General features: G+C 41.4%; 1 protein-coding gene and 1 long non-coding RNA gene across 4 annotated transcripts in view; one reads left to right on the top strand and one right to left on the bottom strand.

Moving 5' to 3' along the window:
- Positions 1-17291, bottom strand: part of grm8a (glutamate receptor, metabotropic 8a) — a 260782-nt gene that overhangs the window by 100035 nt on the left and 143456 nt on the right. The gene's annotated exons all lie outside the window — the stretch shown is intronic.
- Positions 10191-14367, top strand: LOC121546220. Its single transcript, XR_006657665.1, has 5 exons — positions 10191-10335; positions 10537-10646; positions 10810-10859; positions 12310-12405; positions 13321-14367. It is a non-coding gene; the product is annotated as an uncharacterized LOC121546220 (long non-coding RNA).

Below are 17291 nucleotides of genomic sequence, written 5' to 3'. Positions count from 1 at the left end.
TAATAATTAAATGTGAATCATAACTTTCACTTAGGATCTCACTTGGTGAAGTCCATAGGACCAAAAATGGATGAATACAACAAGCATGTCTAACAAATCCAGTCATGAGTGGTACAATTCACTCGAAAGGCAAGGCACTCTGGAAAAAATTAAAATAAAGCATTACACTAAGCAGTTTGTTAATTCAACATTGTTCAGTGTCTATACGGGTCCACACTTTCAGTGTTAATTTAACACTGGGGAATTTGCTGTGTAGCTATACCATAAAGAGCCAGCTGTATCTTTTCTCTCGTTACCTGGCCCTCTCAGTCATCAGAGTAATGACATCACAGTTGGCTGTTCTCTGCTACCTGAGACACACCACAGTCCCCATCGCATACACACACACACACCAGCCCAAACAAACACACACACACAGCCCCCTCATATCCGCATACAAGCACCACTGATGACTCTGATGGTCTCTCAGTGTCGATGTGCTGTAAGGGCTGCTGGCTGGCTCTACTAAATAACATTTACAGGCCCCCTGGTAAAGATCAGTTTCACTGTAATCTTCCCCCTCTGTCTTATAAAGAACCCATCTGTACAGCTCTACAGTCATCTACTCTCTCATTCTCACGTTCTCTCTGGCTCTCTTCCTCACTTTCTCTCTCCTTCCCCTTCTCTCTCTCTCTTTTGCAAACACACACAAACACACAATCACCAACACACACACAGACAGCCAGCCCCTCCAGCTCTAGTCTTTATCAGGCATTCCCATAGCCCCTTGTTGTCCCTTATTATCTCTTATCTTAATAAGGTTGTGTTCTCTCTAATGTGAAGGAGCGTACCACCCAGCTAATGGTGTCTATACACGTAATACAGCTACTGCTTAATCTGAACACTGTCACCTCTGTCTTAAAGGGGATGGTCAGACTAACACCCATAGCGATAGATAAAGGACTCATCTTTGTATCTGTGCCTTTATAGTGTCTGTGACAGCATGAGCAGCGCCATTGAAGTAGTCCATTTTCTTCTTCACGATTGGCTGATCCCTCCTGATGACCCGGTTGGACATGACTCCAACAGGGTCACAAGGAGGGATCAGCCAATGAAGTTGGAAGTACCACCCAGTTGACTATATTAAAATGGTGGAAGCCCTCAATGGCGCTACCGATGCTAATATGGACTTTTGGCCACTAGACGCATTCTCTATGCCAGGGGTGTCAAACTCATTCCATGGAGGGCCTAGTGTCTGCAGGTTTTTGTTTTTTCCTTTCAATTAAGACCTAGACAATCAGGTGAGGGGAGTTCTTTACTAATTACTGACCTTAATGAATCAATCAAATACAAGGGAGGAGCGAAAACCCGCAGACACTCGGCCCTCCATGGAATGAGTTTGACACGTGTGCTCTATGCTATCACCTCTGTTCTAAAGGGGATGTTCAGAATCACCTCTGTCTTAAAGGGGATGTTCAGACTATCACATCTATCTTAATGTATATGTTCAGATTATGGTCATGTTCCCCTGCTCAGACGTTGCATGCATCAACCAATGGTTGCGTGCTATGTCATTGACTGTGTCATCGACTGACGAATTGCTATAACAAATTATGTGGTTAGCTGATACGTAAAATACCTATCCACTGTAAACCCCAAGGCATTTTTAACTCAAATACTTCTAGTAAATTGAACTCAAAGTCAATGAAAAGTCATTATTATTTAAAATGTTGATGTGGCACTGACTCAAAACTAAATGAGTCACACCAACTAAATTTCAATAAGAATTACACATCATTTTGCAAGCCAGCATAATGTGACTTCTGGTAAAGTTGGAAGATTCAGGGAAATTTTTCAACCAGGATGTTTTTTTATCTGGGTATTTTCGGGTTAGTTACTGGAATTTTGCAACTCTACTTGCAGGCCTGACGTCGCCTGTTTAAGTATAATGATAGCATTCACCTAGGAACTCACTTGGTGAAGACCACAGGACTGAAAATGAGTGAATTCAACAACCATGTCTCTGTTACTAACAAATACAGTCACAGGCAGTAACTCTACAATTCACTCGAAAAGGCAAGGTACACTGGGAAATTATATTGGAGGCGTGACTTAGTGGGGGCGTTAATAAAAAATGCCAAGCTGATACAACTCAAATCTGGACCCCCTACAGGGTCACAGTGAATCTATCAGTTTGAGTTATGACTACAAAATCACTTTAAGTAACTGTACTCAGATATATTTAGTGCAACAGGTTTCCTCAAAAGTGGTGAGTAATGACAGCACATTGGGGTTTACAGTGAGGGCAGGGGTCATTGCTGTTATGGGCCGATCAAGTACGTAAACGTATGTCTCATGTCTCAACCACGCTCTGTTCTCTCTGAGCTCTAGGCTAAAGCCAATACAGAGGAAGACAGAACGCTTCTGAACTGTTGCTTTTTGAGTGCAGTTAACTAACTGGTTTGTATTTTCTGATTATATTTTAGTTAAGGTTAATTGATCAAATTGAGGTAATCAGTTTCCTAATTGTTTTTAAGTAAACTTACAGTTACATTTGAGTAATAGTAAATTATAGTTTCTAAGTAAGGTGGACTTTGCTAAACTCAAACATTTCAAGTATTGCAACCTCTAAACCTAGGAAGCTCTTTGCCACATTCTCCTCCCTGCTGAACCCTCCCCCCCACCCCTCCCCCCCCCCCTCCTCCCTCTCTGTGGATGACTTCGTCAACCATTTTGAAAAGAAGGTTGACGACATCCGATCCTCGTTTGTTAAGTCAAATGACACTGCTGGTCCTGCTCACACTGCCCTACCCTATGCTTTGACTTCTTTCTCCCCTCTCTCTCCAGATAAAATCTTGCGACTTGTGACGGCAGGCCGCCCAACAACCTGCCCGCTTGACCCTATCCCCTCCTCTCTTCTCCAGACCATCTCCGGTGACCTTCTCCCTTACCTCACCTCGCTGATCAACTCATCCTTGACCGCTGGCTATGTCCCTTCCGTCTTCAAGAGAGCGAGAGTTGCACCCCTTCTCAAAAAACCAACACTCGATCCCTCTGATGTCAACAACTACAGACCAGTATCCCTTCTTTCTTTTCTCTCCAAAACTATTGAGCGTGCCGTCTTTAGCCAACTCTCTTGCTATCTCTCTCAGAATTACCTTCTTGATCCAAACCAGTCAGGTTTCAAGACTGGTCATTCAACTGAGACTGCTCTTCTCTGTGTCACAGAGGCTCTCCGCACTGCTAAAGCTAACTCTCTCTCCTCTGCTCTTGTCCTTCTAGACCTGTCTGCTGCCTTTGATACTGTAAACCATCAGATCCTCCTCTCCACCCTCTCCGAGCTGGGCATCTCAGGCGCGGCTCACTCTTGGATTGCGTCCTACCTGATCGGTCGCTCCTACCAAGTGGCGTGGCGAGAAGCTGTCTCCGCACCACGTGCTCTCACCACTGGTGTCCCCCAGGGCTCAGTTCTAGGCCCGCTCCTATTCTCGCTATACACCAAGTCACTTGGCTCTGTCATATCCTCACATGGCCTCTCCTATCATTGCTACGCTGACGACACACAACTAATCTTCTCCTTTCCCCCTTCTGATAACCAGGTGGCGAATTGCATCTCTGCATGTCTGGCAGACATATCAGTATGGATGACGGATCACCACCTCAAGCTGAACCTCGGCAAGACAGAGCTGCTCTTCCTCCCGGGAAGGACTGCCCGTTCCATGATCTCGCCATCACGGTTGACAACTCCGTTGTGTCCTCCTCCCAGAGTGCGAAGAGCCTTGGCGTGACCCTGGACAACACCTTGTCGTTCTCCGCTAACATCAAGGCGGTGACCCGATCCTGTAGGTTCATGCTCTACAACATTCGGAGAGTACGACCCTGCCTTACACAGGAAGCGGCACAGGTCCTAATCCAGGCACTTGTCATCTCCCGTCTGGATTACTGCAACTCGCTGTTGGCTGGGCTCCCTGCCTGTGCCATTAAACCCCTACAACTCATCCAGAATGCCGCAGCCCGTCTGGTGTTCAACCTTCCCAAGTTCTCTCACGTCACCCCCGCTCCTCCGCACACTCCACTGGCTTCCAGTTGAAGCTCGCATCTGCTACAAGTCCATGGTGCTTGCCTACGGAGCTGTGAGGGGAACGGCACCTCCATACCTTCAGGCTCTGATCAGTCCCTACACCCAAACGAGGGCACTGCGTTCATCCACCTCTGGCCTGCTGGCTCCCCTACCTCTGCGGGAAGCATAGTTCCCGCTCAGCCCAGTCAAAACTGTTCGCTGCTCTGGCACCCCAATGGTGGAACAAGCTCCCTCACGACGCCAGGACAGCGGTGTCACTCACCACCTTCCGGAGACATTTGAAACCCCACCTCTTTAAGGAATACCTGGGATAGGATAAAGTAATCCTTCTACCCCCCCTTTACTCCAACCCCCCATTTAGCGTCTGCTAAATGACGTAAATGTAATGTACAGTGGGGAAAAAAAGTATTTAGTCAGCCACCAATTGTGCAAGTTCTCCCACTTAAAAAGATGAGAGAGGCCTGTAATTTTCATCATAGGTACACGTCAACTATGACAGACAAATTGAGAAAAAAAAATCCAGAAAATCACATTGTAGGATTTTTAATGAATTTATTTGCAAATTATGGTGGAAAATAAGTATTTGGTCACCTACAAACAAGCAAGATTTCTGGCTCTCACAGACCTGTAACTTCTTCTTTAAGAGGCTCCTCTGTCCTCCACTCGTTACCTGTATTAATGGCACCTGTTTGAACTTGTTATCAGTATAAAAGACACCTGTCCACAACCTCAAACAGTCACACTCCAAACTCCACTATGGCCAAGACCAAAGAGCTGTCAAAGGGCACCAGAAACAAAATTGTAGACCTGCACCAGGCTGGGAAGACTGAATCTGCAATAGGTAAGCAGCTTGGTTTGAAGAAATCAACTGTGGGAGCAATTATTAGGAAATGGAAGACATACAAGACCACTGATAATCTCCCTCGATCTGGGGCTCCACGCAAGATCTCACCCCGTGGGGTCAAAATGATCACAAGAACGGTGAGCAAATATCCCAGAACCACACGGGGGACGTAGTGAATGACCTGCAGAGAGCTGGGACCAAAGTAACAAAGCCTACAATCAGTAACACACTACGCCGCTAGGGACTCAAATCCTGCAGTGCAAGACATTTCCCCCCTGCTTAAGCCAGTACATGTCCAGGCCCGTCTGAAGTTTGCTAGAGTGCATTTGGATGATCCAGAAGATCATTGGGAGAATGTCATATGGTCAGATGAAACCAAAATATAACTTTTTGGTAAAAACTCAACTCATCGTGTTTGGAGGACAAAGAATGCTGAGTTGCATCCAAAGAACACCATACCTACTGTGAAGCATGGGGGTGGAAACATCATGCTTTGGGGCTGTTTTTTCTGCAAAGGGACCAGGACGACTGATCCGTGTAAAGGAAAGAATGAATGGGGCCATGTATCGTGAGATTTTGAGTGAAAATCTCCTTCCATCAGCAAGGGCATTGAAGATGAAACGTGGCTGGGTCTTTCAGCATGACAATGATCCCAAACACACCGCCTGGGCAACGAAGGAGTGGCTTCGTAAGAAGCATTTCAAGGTCCTGGAGTGGCCTAGCTAGTCTCCAGATCTCAACCCCATAGAAAATCTTTGGAGGGAGTTGAAAGTCCGTGTTGCCCAGCGACAGCCCCAAAACATCACTACTCTAGAGGAGATCTGCATGGAGGAATGGGCCAAAATACCAGCAACAGTGTGTGAAAACCTTGTGAAGACTTACAGAAATCGTTTGACCTGTGTCATTGCCAACAAAGGGTATATAACAAAGTATTGAGAAACTTTTGTTATTGACCAAATACTTATTTTCCACCATAATTTGCAAATAAATTCATTAAAATCCTACAATGTGATTTTCTGGATTTTTTTCCTCATTTGTCTGTCATAGTTGACGTGTACCTATGATGAAAATTACAGGCCTCTCTCATCTTTTTAAGTGGGAGAACATGCACAATTGGTGGCTGACTAAATACTTTTTTTCCCCACTGTAAATGTTATACAGTGGGGGGAAAAAAGTATTTAGTCAGCCACCAATTGTGCAAGTTCTCCCACTTAAAAAGATGAGAGAGGCCTGTAATTTTCATCATAGGTATACGTCAACTATGACAGACAAATTGAGGGAAAAAAATCCAGAAAATCACATTGTAGGATTTTTTATGAATTTATTTGCAAATTATGGTGGAAAATAAGTATTTGGTCACCTACAAACAAGCAAGATTTCTGGCTCTCACAGACTTCTTTAAGAGGCTCCTCTGTCCTCCACTCGTTACCTGTATTAATGGCACCTGTTTGAACTTGTTATCAGTATAAAAGACACCTGTCCACAACCTCAAACAGTCACACTCCAAACTCCACTATGGCCAAGGCCAAAGAGCTGTCAAAGGACACCAGAAACAAAATTGTAGACCTGCACCAGGCTGGGAAGACTGAATCTGCAATAGGTAAGCAGCTTGGTTTGAAGAAATCAATTGTGGGAGCAATTATTAGGAAATGGAAGACATACAAGACCACTGATAATCTCCCTCGATCTGGGGCTCCACGCAAGATCTCACCCCGTGGGGTCAAAATGATCACAAGAACGGTGAGCAAAAATCCCAGAACCACACAGGGGGACCTAGTGAATGACCTGCAGAGAGCTGGGACCAAAGTAATAAAGCCTACCATCAGTAACACACTACGCCGCCAGGGACTCAAATCCTGCAGTGCCAGACGTGTCCCCTGCTTAAGCCAGTACATGTCCAGGCCCGTCTGAAGTTTGCTAGAGTGCATTTGGATGATCCAGAAGAGGATTGGGAGAATGTCATATGGTCAGATGAAACCAAAATATAACTTTTTGGTAAAAACTCAACTCGTCGTGTTTGGAGGACAAAGAATGCTGAGTTGCATCCAAAGAACACCATACCTACTGTGAAGCATGGGGGTGGAAACATCATGTTTTGGGGCTGTTTTTCTGCAAAGGGACCAGGACGACTGATCCGTGTAAAGGAAAGAATGAATGGGGCCATGTATCGTGAGATTTTGAGTGAAAACCTCCTTCCATCTGCAAGGGCATTGAAGATGAAACGTGGCTGGGTCTTCCAGCATGACAATGATCCCAAACACACCTCCTGGGCAACGAAGGAGTGGCTTCGTAAGAAGCATTTCAAGGTCCTGGAGTGGCCTAGCCAGTCTCCAGATCTCAACACCATAGAACATCTTTGGAGGGAGTTGAAAGTCTGTGTTGCCCAGCAACAGCCCCAAAACATCACTGCTCTAGAGGAGATCTACATGGAGGAATGGGCCAAAATACCAGCAACAGTGTGTGAAAACCTTGTGAAGACTTACAGAAAACGTTTGACCTGTGTCATTGCCAACAAAGGGTATATAACAAAGTATTGAGACATTTTTGTTATTGACCAAATACTTATTTTCCACCATAATTTGCAAATAAATTCATAAAAAATCCTACAATGTGATTTTCTGGAGAAAAAAAATCTAATTTTGTCTGTCATAGTTGACGTGTACCTATGATGAAATTACAGGCCTCTCTCATCTTTTTAAGTGGGAGAACTTGCACAATTGGTGGCTGACTAAATACTTTTTTTCCCCACTGTACTTATTAAGTGACTGACTTAAAAAGATTGTTGTGTTCCTTCACCATATTGATTTAATTTAACTAGTGTTTTATATGTATAGAGAAATCAAAATAACTAAGTTGATTACATGAAAAATGTAAGTATACCTTACTCAAAAAACTGCATTTGTATTATTGATGTTTACAGTAGGTAGTACTGCTCACTTCAGCTATTGCATTTTCTTAACTTAATATTTTTTAGTTAATCAGTTTCGTCAATATTTTATCCTGTTTTACAGTGCAGGCGTTGTAAGATCTGGCAGGCGTCAGCAATGTCTGGGCAGAGGAACTAACCCTATCACATCTTTCTTAAAGGGGATGTTCAGGCTATCACCTCTGTCATAAAGGCCCAGTGAAGTCAAAAGCGTGAGTGTACAAAATATTAGGAACACCTTCCTAATATTGAGTGCACTCCCTTTTGCCCTCAGAACAGCCTCAATTCGTCAGGGCATGGACTACAAGGTGTCGAAAGCATTCTACAGGGATGCTGGCCCATGTTGACTCCTATACTTCCCACAGTTGTGTTAAGTTGGCTGGATGTCCTTTGGGTGGTGGACCATTCTTGATACACATGGGAAACTGTTGAGCGTGAAAGACCTAGCAGTGTTGCAGTTCTTGACACACTCAAACCGGTGCGCCTGGCACCTACTACCATACCTCATTCAAAGGCACTTCAATTTGTTGTCTTGCCAATTCTCCCTCTGATTGGCACACATACACAATCCATGTCTCAATTGTCTGAAGGCTTAAAAATCCTTCTTTAACCTGTCTCCTCCCCTTCATCTACACTGATTGAAGTGGATTTAACAGGTGACATCAATATGGGATCATAGCTTTCACCTGGTCAGTCTATGTCATGTTCCTAATGTTTTGTACACTCGGTGTATGTTACCACACTATGAGGTTGGAATAATACAGTACTGTGAAATTGTGAAAATGATGACAATGCCCTTTTAGTGTAAGAGCTGTTTGAAAAGGCCGTCTGAAATTTCAGCCTGTTTTGGTGGGATGGAGTTTTGGCCTGCCTGGTGACATCACCAGCCGGGAAATTAGTTAATAGACCAATAAGAAAGAGAGTTCCAAACCTTTCTGCCAATAACAGCTAGTTTTCAGTTTTCCCCTCCCCACTCAGACCATGCCCAGACAGTTCTAGCAAACTTCTTGCTCTTTGCTAAGAAGCTATTTTTGTCTCTTTTAATTTAAAACAATCACAGTAAGGTACTTAAATGTTACCCAGAAATGATTTGATATTGAGATAATAATGGATGCATTGGACCTTTAAAGTGGATGCTCAGACGGTTGCCTCTGTCTTAAAGGGGATGTTCAGATTCTCTGGTCCCCTGCTCAAAGTCTCTGGTCCCCTGGTCAAGCGTTCCATGCATCAACCAATCGACTGTGTCTTCGACTGACCAATTGCTATAATATATGATGTGGTTAGCTGATCCTTAAAATACCTATCCAGGCGTTGTAAGATCTGGCATGTGTCAGCACACTTGGACAGAGGAACTTGCCCACTAGCAACTCTGTCTTAAAGGAGCTGTTCAGACTATCACCTCTGTCTTAAAGGAGATGTTAACAATATCCACTTCTAGGCGAGGTTCACACACACACATATTTCTGGGTAGAAGTTGCCCTCAGGCACATATCAGCTTACTTTCTCCAACACCTAGCCTATGTGTCATTCATACTGTATGTTGCTGTGATCAAAAGAAGTGGACCAGACCAAATCTGAACCAATCATAGATGTCTATGTTTCACAAGTTTGGACATCACACTACAGCACAGTGCAATATGATATACTTTATTGTCCATTTACATGGAAATGATTTGTGTCACGTCTGCATACAAATACAAACACAACACATTACATGCAGTATGGAAAAAATTGAAAGTTAATACATACGTCACACGTTTACATTTTCACATATTCAAAGTCTCTGCGTCCTACTGTCGGAGCGTGTATTGGGCCTGCATCTGTCCTATGTCCCACTGTTCAGCAGCCCGATGGCTGATGGAATGAAACTTACCTTGCTCTTATTCTTACTGAACAGTGGGACCCTTAATCTCCTTCCGGAAAGCAGCAGCTCACAACATTGGGAAAGATTGTGTGTGGGGTCCTCCATGATGTAGTAGAGCACAGTAGAGTACAGTAAAATAGAGTAGAGTCGAGTTCAGTACAGTACAGTACAGTACAGTACATTATAGTGTACTCTACTCTACACTGTAATCCCAAACAGTTGTACTAGCTCATAAGTAATAAGGTCATAACAGTCAAATGTCGTTATGCAGTTGACCAAACTATAAAGTGTTGAGCTCTGTTGAGATTTATGCCACTTTAATTGAAGAGGGCTCAATATTTTATAGGTAATTTGTGTGGAACGCTCAAAAAGTTTAGGTAGTGTCATGACGTTATCGACGTCATGACGTTCTGGTGGGTGGGTCATCTCTCCCTCAGGAAAGCTGAGTCAGCCATCTTGAATTTGCCTTGATGCGGGGATGTTTGGGCCGTGTGGATGTGGAACACAGTTTAATTTGTTTTAATTTGTTTGCAATGCGCACTTTTATGCTGCCCGCTTGAAACCACCACCACCTCCGTTTTTATCATTAGTCTTATTGCCCTCGTTTTCTTAAGCGCCATCTTATCATCACCTCTGATTTGGTAAGTAACTCTAATGTTGTTGTTTTTTTAATTGAATTTCGATACTCTTAAATGTGGAACTGGGAATACATTTGTACAATGTGCACAGTGAATATTTGTTGTAAATAGTTTAAAAATCCAAGTAATTGTAACTTTAGAAGTTGTTAAATATGTGACAAATACGTTACGTTACTTCATCTTACAACGGTGTAACGTTATCAGCGGGTTTCCTGGATGAACTACATTTCCCATAATGCATGTTTGCCCGGGACATTGACGGTGGAGGAAGGTCCATGAGTTTTCGCTGTTCGCCGGTAATGCAAGTGCGTACTGTGAGTATACTTATTTCAATAAGTGTCTGCCTTACACAGTAAATATTTTACGTTATCGAGCTGTGTGTACGTGTGTGCTAGCGTGAAACGAACAATGCTAAACAACATAATGTGAGTGTGTTATCATGATGCTAACCAGGCCTGTGTTTGTTTTTCTTCCTAGGCTCAAGTGTGTGGTTGTGAGATCATCTCGAAATCCTTTTAACAGTTCAGGTAGGATGTATTATGAAATAGTGTTACTAATGTAATACATTGCTAAAACCAAGTATAGAGTTTATTTGTTATAATTCATTGGTATTAGATTTAAAAGGTGATCGAATAGCTCCTGATTTGTAATGTCATTAATGCATTTCTTTTGAAGCAATGTTTTAAAAAAATGTACAAGTGAATAGGTTGGTTTACTTTTAAGTTTACATTTCCCACGTATCTCGTTAAAGTTTTGACCAATGAGCTAACTTGTTAAGTTGTGGCCAATGGGAGAGTGGACTGGTTGCTGGGAAAGAAAAGAGAGGGAAAAGTTGAAAGAAGGGAGAGGAGAGACGTTAGTGGGGTTGGTGAAGGAAAAACGACCAAAGGAAACGATAAAGAGAGAACAAAACCATACCTACAGAGTTTTTTAAAGGGAAATCCTGATTTTATTTCTATAAGAGAGTGTTTATTATTTAGTTAAGAAAGACCAAGTGGAGACTGAAGCTGCCGTCGCATTGTGGAGACATTCGACATCCTAGAGGTTAGCCTAGCATCGTGCAAGACTTGGAGAGAATTGCTTGTGACGATCAGTTCGGGTTTCCAACGGATGTCTGTTGCTGCTACCGAGTACTGGCTGCATTGATAGCTGTGTTCGCTGTGGATCTTGTGAGGACACCTGCATGGAACTACTATATTTTGCTGAGGCATTATCTACAAGTAGTGAGTAACTACAAATGTGGGGTGGACTTCGGGACTTTATGTATGTCGTCATTTTTTTTATGAGCTCCAACGCGCGCCCAGGGTTTAAGCAAGCTTGCAAATAATTTGGACATGGGTTGTGGAAAAATCATTGGGGTTTATAATTTTTATTTCTTTTGATGTGATACATTGAACATTTGATTAATATAGATCTTGAACCTTATGTCTGTTGTATTGGTGGAGTCATTTACTGTTTCAGTTTCATTTAATGCATGGGAAAACATATCCTTATAACAATAACCAAGTCTATAATCATTCTATCTGAAGTTAATACCCTATTTGTCATTCACCCTAGCAAGTTTACAATAGGGATTCTTATTGGAGATGTCTTTCTCACCTAATATCCCATGCTGTTCAGATATTCTAAATAAGGTAATATCGTGAGAGTCAAATTCGAGCCTGGTGAGAGGGTTACACTAATAATTGGTTTTATTTTATGTGTTTCCACAGTCATTCTTTTGCTATTTCTCTAAATGTTTTTATCTCAACTGTGGGGTCAACAGTTGATCACTTGAACCCTTTATTAATACTTTGTTAAATACAAAGAACAACAACAGAAATAGCAGATATATAAGCACACAACTTTGATGCTTTGCTTGTTAATAACTAACTTGCTTATCTTTTAACATTTTCATTTTTACTATAATTAGTGTACAATGAATGTTTTTGATATTTGTGTAATTATTATTGTAATGGATATTTTTTGTCCATGTAGGAACAACGTGATGTAAATATGAGACGGGCCCTCGTCCTTCGTGCACTTCCTGTGTACCTGCATGAAGATGCCTCCAAGTTTTTCAGGACCTGTAATGTAAGTGTACTGGCCTCACTATCAATCCCTTTGCTTAGCTATTCAGTCAGCTTAAACATGACATCACTCAAAGAACTCTAGGAGAACCAGAGGGGCATTCCAGAAAGCAGGTTATGTGAAAACCATCAGTATAGCCAATTGTATTTTTTCCAACAACGTAATTTCAAAGTCCGTCTTTCTAGTTTGTCGCCGCATTGAGTATGAGATAAAATGTTTTTATATTTCATTTTCAGCCGATTTAAATAAAACAAAATAGCCTAAAATAAAACATTGAACAACATTCAACCACTTCCTTAAAGGCTAATATAAAATAAAGTGATGTTAAATTCAAAATGAAAAGACGACTGCATCTGAAACTCTGTCAGTGATTTATATAACAGCCGCAGCCAGAAAATGTCTGCTTCCTGTTTTCTCCCGTTGCCATGGTGAATAACCGTATCGGAGCTCCATTGATGATGGCTTTTTACTAGTCGTCAGGCACAAGCTCAACTCCGAGTTAACGTACTCTGAGTCAACTTACCTAACTCAGATCAGCTGTTCTGTAACTGAAAACTCAGTTTCACTTCACAGGGTAAGTCAACTCTGAGTTCAGGGTTAGGCTCAGTTTGTTGAACCTCCTTTCTGGAATAGCCCCAGGACCTGTTTATGAAGTTTCCTTGAGTTGTTATTCTGTAAACTGACATGTAGAAATTACATAAATGAAAAGGTAAGTATAAAGAATTCCACTAAACAAAAAGTATGCTTACAGGTAGGTGTGAAACTAACATAAAATAATAAGCATGTGTAAAGAAAATAGTTTAAACATGTAGCTTAGTTGCAGTCTAAGTGCAAAGTGACCGTAATGTCTAGACATCATTAGCATGATTTGTATCCTTGAGGGGCTGAACTCATTTTTGTATTATTTGTGTTTTATAGTCAGCAGATGGTCCAGACCTCACTGACACTCCGGTGGCTCTCCTGACAGTTGTCACTGATGATACTACTGATGCGGCCCTCTTCAGCCCTGAGAGCATCTGTATTGTCGTGGAAGATGAAATACTTGTGAGTGGTCCCACAAACCTGGCTGACTCATTTCTCCTGCTCTTTGGGTATGTCTATGCACTAGACCTACAGTACCCAAAGAATCTTGAGCTTACATTCACATTTATCCAAAAAGTTGTGATGTGTCTTGAGGACAACAAACCACTGAAAGGGCGTCTACTGACACTGAAGAATGATTTGTTCAATGAGTGAATCACTCAGAATGGACTATTTGTTGAGCTGAGTATTGAGGATGTTTTTTTCCCCTCTTTACAAATGGAATAATTTGCCTCTTCTACCTCATGTTTAATATGTTACACTGTTTGCCTCTTCTACCTCAGATTTAATACATTGATTGTTAATAGATAAATATCACAACATTGACGTATTGCCAAGCCCAAGTTTTTGTACTGTACTTGTGGGAAACGACTGTTGAATTCATGCACTATACATGTTTAATGTTGTGTGACCTAATGCTTACCTTGATGTTGCCAGTTGAAGTACGGCACAGTAGAAAACAGTACTTTTATTTGAATGTTTTATTTTAAAAAAGTGAGTTGCAGCCTTCAAGGTACAGTAAGTGGCAAAACGTTTTAAATGGCTCCACATTCTAATAGTTGTCATTGCTGTTGAGGATGGATTATAATTAGAATCTTATTTAATTTTATCATGAAGCCTTTGTGAGTTTTTATCATAATGTTTACTGAATAATGTGATATGGAGACCCAAAATACTGAATCTACCCGCTGTAGCAATGACCACTATCAGAATATGGAACTATTAACACTTAATGTACTTTAAAACACATTTTGTTTTTATGGAGTCATTTCCTTTTCCTTTTTTGTTTTAATTTATGACAAGCACTTTGTTTTGACTGAGCTCCTTTTGATTCGTGCCTTTTTAAAAGCACATTGTGTTGAATAAAAAAAAGTTAAATTGTCACTGTGGTGTCACTTTCATGTTTTCTAACATTATTCGCTGATTATAATTGTGTAATGGACCGACATCAGTATTTCAGTTTAGAATTAATTTTGATTGCATGTCCCACATTATGAGTTGAATAATATTGAAAATGTTGAGTGTATTTCACACATTATATGAGTTGAAGAATATTTAATATTTTGAGTGTATTTCCCACATTTATGAGTTGAAGAATATTGAAAGTTTTGAGTGTATTTCCCACATTATATGAGTTGAAAAATATTGAAAATTTTGAGTGTATTTCCCACATTATATGAGTTGAAAAATATTGAAAATTTTGAGTGAATTACTCCCTAATTATAAGTTGAGGAATATCAATATTTATAAGATAACATTGAGATAATTTAAGGCAACTGTAAATGTAAATTTTATTTTATGTAAACTTAAAACATTTAAAAACATCACTAAAATATTTTTGTGTAATCTGTTACAAAATAATTTTTGAGTTATGTGAACTTATTAGTGTTTACAGTGTAGTGTACTCTACTCTACTGTACTATACTCTACTTTTCTTTACTGTACTGTTCTGTAATGTGCTCTAATGTCCTCTACTGTGCTCTACTGTACTGTACTGTGCGGCCCAAACTTGTGATACATAGACGTCTATGATTGGTTCAGATTTGGTCCGGCCAGGGCGGATTTACCAAATTTCAACTACTTTTCGACGTCCATGGATGTCTAGTGTCGGTCGGTGCTCAGTAGGTGAGGATGCTTGTTACAGTAAATGGAAAGACGGTAGGCGGTAGGTGTCATGGTAGATATCAGTAAGAGGTGGAGAGGTGACATTAACTGGAGAGAGAGGGTTTGTGCAGATGGTTTTCACAGTCTTGGTTTGACCACCAGATGACAGAAAGTGAAAGAAAACCATTATGAGCTGAACATAACAGGATGCCAGTGGAAGGGAGGACAGTAGCAGGAGACCCTATGAGCTGAACATAACAGGATGCCAGTGGAAGGGAGGACAGTAGCAGGAGACCCTATGAGCTGAACATAACAGGATGCCAGTGTAAGGGAGGACAGTAGCAGGAGACCCTATGAGCTGAACATATAACAGGATGCCAGTGGAAGGGAGGACAGTAGCAGGTGACCCAACTGTGGTTTGTGACTACTATGATTTCCCATTGTAGCCAATTCAATTACAGTAATTACCGATTTGGTAATAGAATTTCCAGCTTTAATCACTTAATAATTCATAAACAAACTTGATATCAGTAAAAACACTATAACTTATTCGTAGGTCAACCTTTACTTGTTACTTCTGTGAACTTTCATCATCCTCCCTCATGAGGGAGAGAAATTAGAAAATATCTTAAAGATATGTATGTTTTTGGAAACGGAATTACAAGGCACAAGGCAATGTTCTTAAACATAACGGCAAATAATTTCTCCAAAACTAAATATGTGTTGATACAGTGCCTTGCAAAAGTATTCATCCACCTTGGCATTTTTTCCTATTTTGTTGCATTACGACCTGTAATTTAAATGGATTTTTATTTGGATTTCATGTAATGGACATACACAAAATAGTCCAAATTGGTGAAGTGAAATTAAAAAGATAACTTGTTTCAAAAAATTATAACAAATAAATAACGGAAAAGTGGTGCGTGCATATGTACTCACCCCCTTTGCTATGAAGCCCCTAAATAAGATCTGGTGCAACCAATTACCTTCAGAAATCACATAATTAGTTAAATAAAGTCCACATGTGTGCAATCTAAGTGTCACATGATCTGTCACATGATCTCAGTATATATACACCTGTTCTGAAAGGCCCCAGAGTCTGCAACACAACTAAGCAAGCGGCACCACCAAGCAAGCGGCACCATGAAACCAAGGAGCTCTCCAAACAGGTCAGGGACAAAGTTGTGGAGAAGTACAGATCAGGGTTGGGTTATAAAAAAATATTCAAAACTTTGAACATCCCACAGAGCACCATGAAATATATATTTTTTTAAATGGATAGAATATGGCACCACAACAAACCTGCCAAGAGAGGGCCGCAACCAAAACTCACGGACCAGGCAAGGAGGGCATTAATCAGACAGGCAACAAAGAGACCAAAGATACAGTGAGGGAAAAAAGTATTTGATCCCCTGCTGATTTTGTACGTTTGCCCACTGACAAAGACATGATCAGTCTATAATTTTAATGATAGGTTTATTTGAATAGTGAGAGACAGAATAACAACAAATAAATCCAGAAAAACACATGTCAAAAATTTTATAAATTGATTTGCATTTTAATGAGGGAAATAAGTATTTGACCCCTCTGCAAAACATGACTTAGTACTTGGTGGCAAAACCCTTGTTGGCAATCACTTGAAGTTGGCCACCAGGTTTGCACACATCTCAGGAGGGATTTTGTCCCACTCCTCTTTGCAGATCTTCTCCAAGTCATTACGGTTTTGAGGCTGACGTTTGACAACTCAAACCTTCAGCTCCCTCCACAGATTTTCTATGGGATTAAGGTCTGGAGACTGGCCAGGCCACTCCAGGACCTTAATGTGCTTCTTCTTGAGCCACTCCTTTGTTGCCTTGGCCGTGTGTTTTGGGTCATTGTCATGCTGGAATACCCATCCACGACCCATTTTCAATGCCCTGGCTGAGGGAAGGCGGTTCTCACCCAAGATTTGATGGTACATGGCGCCATCCATCATCCCTTTGATGCGGTGAAGTTGTCCTGTCCTCTTAGCAGAGAAACACCCCCAAAGAATAATGTTTCCACCTCCATGTTTGACGGTGGGGATGGTGTTCTTGGGGTCATAGGCAGCATTCCTCCTCCTCCAAACACGGCGAGTTGAGTTGATGCCAAAGAGCTCCAGTTTGGTCTCATCTGACCACAACACTTTCACCCAGTTCTCCTCTGAATCATTCAGATGTTCATTG

The sequence above is a fragment of the Coregonus clupeaformis genome, chromosome 30, assembly GCF_020615455.1.
Source record: "Coregonus clupeaformis isolate EN_2021a chromosome 30, ASM2061545v1, whole genome shotgun sequence".
Lineage (NCBI taxonomy): Eukaryota > Metazoa > Chordata > Actinopteri > Salmoniformes > Salmonidae > Coregonus > Coregonus clupeaformis.
The sequence above is the reverse complement of the archived record's forward strand: the minus strand, read 5'-3'. Positions and strand labels throughout refer to the sequence as shown.